Raw genomic sequence first — 4,655 nt, 5'->3', positions numbered from 1 at the left:
TCAGCCAAAAATTGGAGTATACGTTAAAAATTATTTGAGTAGTTTATGCTATTTGGACACCTACAGGCCAAAATTTCAAAGTTTGACTTTGACAGCGCATTATTTGATAATTGTTCGACATAGAAACGAAAATGAAGTATCAAAATGTTCTTTAATTTAAGAAGAAAAGGTTGTCTACTTATTTGTGTACCCCTATCCTATATTTTTTTATTATATTTAAGGTCAAAGAGACCATGTGTCATTATTTAATTCCGACAGATTTGTCACAGTTTATTTGATTTCGGACAACATAATTTATTTCAGGCTTCAATAAACTCAGATTTTAATTTTATATTAATATTAACTAAATTCTAAGATACCCCATGCATTTCCCAAACGACAATATAGATTTATTTTTAATTTTAAAGTAGTTTTGTCATACTAAAATCAGTTTATATTGTATGACTGAATAGAGTTAAATAATGAAGATTGTAGCCTATATTAATTTGTAGTTTATTTTATGTTTGCATGTTTTATTGAGAGCTTTACTTTAGTTTGGACTTTTTATTTTATGTTGTGTGTATTAATTTTTCACTATTCTTATTAATATATAATTTCAAATTAGGTTTCGTTTTTTTTTTATTTTTTTGTTTTGTGGTTTCTAAGCATGAACATGCTATTAATATTATTTACTTTCACCAAAAGTAAAAAAAAAAAAATTAAAGAAAAAAAAAAAACAAAGATTTTTTTACAGGCTTAGAAAGATTTATATACAGCTGTATTCAAATTTATATATTTACAATTTCAATATTATTCACAATTGGTGAAAATAAATAAAAATAAAATTAAAGTGACCATCTTTAACTTTTTAACAATAATATCACAATAACAATAATTTAGAATGCTATAATTTTTTTTTAAAAGCATGAAATAATGAAAGTATTTAATATAGAAATGTAAAGAGTTATGTATGATAACATTTTTTTTTAAAGTTTAATGTGAACTAACGGTATTGATCGGGGCAACAGGCAGAACACAGAAGGTTGAATTTTTCTAATCCTTCTTCTGCATTCTGAGGGACTGTTGTGCAACAAGTGTGCCACCACTGATCGCATTGTTCACATAGAACCTAAAGAGTGCCTTTGTTTCTTGTAAGGTAACCAGCAGGACAATCTTCATTTGTTTACACAGAACCTAAAGAGTGCCTTTGTTTCTTGTAAGGCAACCAGCAGGACAATCTTCATTTGTTTATATAGAACCTAAAGAGTGCCTTTGTTTCTTGTAAGACAACCAGCAGGACAATCTTCATTTGTTTACATAGAACCTAAAGAGTGCCTTTGTTTCTTGTAAGGCAACCAGCAGGACAATCTTCATTTGTTTACATAGAACCTAAAGAGTGCCTTTGTTTCTTGTAAGGCAACCAGCAGGACAATCTTCATTCCCTACTCAACAAGGCTGTCAGAAACTTTCATTGTCACATTTTTTCTGTTTAGCCTCCTTCAGTTTCTCTACCTCAGAGTCATCATTCCTGTCTTCATTTGTCTTTCTTCTTGGCAAAACTTTTTTCTCCTTTTTCTTCCTTGCATCACCATCTTTCTTCAATTGTCTCACTACCTTCTTCTTTTCTCTCAAGACTTTTCTTTGCAGTGCATCTTCATCTTTTTTCTTTTTGTCTCATCTTTGCTACCTTCCTACATATTTTAATCTTTTCTTGCTCATCTTTTTCTGTAATCTTGCGCTTAAAGGCTTGCCAAAATTCCTTGCTGCTTACAAGAATTGGGAGAGTTGGGGTTAATTTTTTTGGTTTAGCACTACTTTTGTCCTTGCTCTTAAAGGAGGGTATCTTTAAAATGAGAGAGGGAAAGAGAGGGAAAGTTCACTAAATTTTTCAAATATAATTTTGTCATGAGGTTTGGAAAACTCTGTGTTAGGAGATTAGCCAATATTGAAAAAAACTTCCATATGAGGTGGAAGGTAAAGGTGAATCAGGTGATGTTGCTGGTAGAGTTGAGGAACAAGAGCCAGATGGAAGAGGTGGTTTAGCATGGGAGGTTGAAGGAAGATGTAGAATATCATTGGAAAAGGAAGCAAAAGGTGAGACATCATGAGTGATGGCAGGACTGTGGGAGGCAGAATCAAGAGTTAAGACATCGTGGGAGGTGGGAGAAATAGGTAGGGCATCGTGGAGTGGGGAAGCAAGAGGTGAGACATCACAGGAGGTGGAAGAAAGAGTTTGCACAGCCAGTGAGGCAGATGACGATGTTTGTGGTCTGTACAGTAAACTGGGAGCTAACTTTCCAGCCTTGATTTAACTGTTTCTGGACTGAAAGGGTATATCCCTGCAGCCATAAAGCCTTGCTTGACTAACTCAATTTGAGCACATTTTTCCCATGTAGGCTTAAAAACCTTAGCAAATGTTTCTAAGGACACACAATCACTAGTTGATGCCATGTGCTATCTTAATGCATCCTTCCAAGCATTCTTAATGGCAGCAAAAAATGCCTGATCAAGGAGCTGCAAAAGGTGGCGCCTTCGACATAGAAAGCCTTAGCTCTGACCAGGTCGCGCCTACGTCATCACTGGTCAGAGGCCAAGGTTATGCGTCACTGATTGATGCGTGTGTACGTAACCACTCAGTCCACTGTGTTGCTGTGTAGTTTACATAGACAGAAAGATTTCTTTTGAAACAAATAGAATCTTCATCTAAATATGATTTAGACTTTTCAAAATATTCATCATGGATTAAAACTCTAGATCTACATGGTGAACAAATGTCTCGTTTTGTAAAGGATCTAGATCTAGCACTACTAGTAACTAGCAGATATGCTTTCCGATTACCAAAAGATGATGAATGGTGGCTTAGAAAGAAAAAAAGGCCAGCTGTAATACCTTTGGCTTAGTAGAAGGATTAGATCTACGTACCATTAAAGGAGTACTCTAAAGTAAGTAAATATTTCTAGATCCAGCATATTAACATTATACATAATTAATTGACTTTTATGCTTTTGATGATTAACATGATAATCATTATATAAAGTCAAAGTGGGTAGATCTAGAAATCTAGGCCTAGCCTAGGCATTGAATACTTCATCTAGGCTAGGACAATGTAGATCTAATTGTAAATCTATTCATTTAATAACGATTCTGTCAATAATTATAGAGTCTAGATCTAGTTTATATACCAATAGCATAGTATAGTCCGTATATTATATAGAAGTACAAATAGACAGGTAGTAACTTATAGATTTATAATAGATAGAGATACATATATATATTTTATATAGATATATATATATTATATATATATAACCAGTAGAAGTACAGATCTATAATCTATTGTAGTCTTACTAGTATTCTATAGTTACATAGACTCATTCTATTAGACTGTTAGACAGTTACTATTAGATCTGTCATATTTTATACCTCGGTATATACCAAATTATTCTAGTAAATGTTAGATGTTATATATAGGCCTAATATATACATTTTATTTTATATTTTATACAGTTTGCATTTCATTTCAAAAAAATTAATTGTAAACTTTCAGATCTGCCATTAACATTTTCAAGACAAAGTATCATGGACAGTATTGAAGGATTACGTACTATAAAGGAATACTCTAAAGTAAGTAATAATTATTACTAGCATCTAACATATAATATTAGTATTATAAATAATTTAAATTTTTTATGCTTTTGATGATCAACAAGACTATAAAAAGAGGCTATTGCTAGGAAGTAAATACTACTTTAGGCTAGAACTATGTAAATCTATTAATTTAATAACGATTCTATCAATAGATATTCTAGTAAATGTTTGATATTATTATATTATATACAGTATTTATTTACAGTTTGCATTTCATCTAAAAAATATTAATAGTAAACTTTATTTAACTTTCAGATCTGCCGTTAACATTTTGAAGACGATGAAGTATTGTGGACTAGCTACTACACATGAAAGAGTAGAGAGTGCATTAAAAAAAGTGTTAAGTCTCAGGAAGTCGCAGGATGGCTGCCTGGTCTTGTGGTTTGCGCGCTGGACTGTTGTTTGGATTTATCGATGTCTCTGGTTCAAACCCTGCCCGCTCCCATCCCCTGTCGTCAACTCTGAAGGAACATCCGAAACATGTCAAATATATAAGGATACAATAGTAAAAAAAACATATCAGTGATTTCAGTGAATTTCAAGATAGTGTAAGAAATATAAATGTGTCTTCGTGTTGGATGTTCTTTGTCAAGAGGAGTGTATGATTTATGTACATTGTAAAGGTTCTGGTCCAGTTAAGGTAGTATATATATATTCCATTGTTCTTGGTACATCTCTTTGATGTTTTTTTTTTAAACAAACAGAAGTATTTGGTAAAGGTGATAAGCTACTTCTTAAAACTGTATCCTACATTTATGAAATTACTAATTTGTTAGAACTCATAGAACAATATTCTACAAAACATTTTACCAACAATACTAACAGTTTTTAAATGCTATTAAAGAAAACAGGACTAAATAAGAAGACCATGTCACTTTTTATGGACTATCTAAATTAAGTATTGTCTACCCACATCCTGCAGATTCCTGCTTATATAAGTTATTGACCATGTACACTACATATATTTAAAGGTTTAAGATACAGTGGGATAAATCAAAAAGATGAAAATATTTCTTTTATCTTTCCTA

The 4,655-nt window shown here is 31.9% G+C and overlaps 1 long non-coding RNA gene across 1 annotated transcript; it reads left to right on the top strand.

The window, feature by feature from the left end:
- Positions 1-2,551: 2,551 nt before the first annotated feature.
- Positions 2,552-4,448, top strand: LOC129928922 (uncharacterized). The gene is made up of 3 exons (XR_008780427.1): positions 2,552-2,921; positions 3,527-3,603; positions 3,883-4,448. It is a non-coding gene; the product is annotated as an uncharacterized LOC129928922 (long non-coding RNA).
- Positions 4,449-4,655: the final 207 nt, after the last annotated feature.

Source organism: Biomphalaria glabrata, chromosome 11 (genome assembly GCF_947242115.1).
Source record: "Biomphalaria glabrata chromosome 11, xgBioGlab47.1, whole genome shotgun sequence".
Lineage (NCBI taxonomy): Eukaryota > Metazoa > Mollusca > Gastropoda > Planorbidae > Biomphalaria > Biomphalaria glabrata.
Note: the sequence above shows the minus strand (reverse complement) of the source record. Positions and strands in the feature narration are given on the sequence as shown.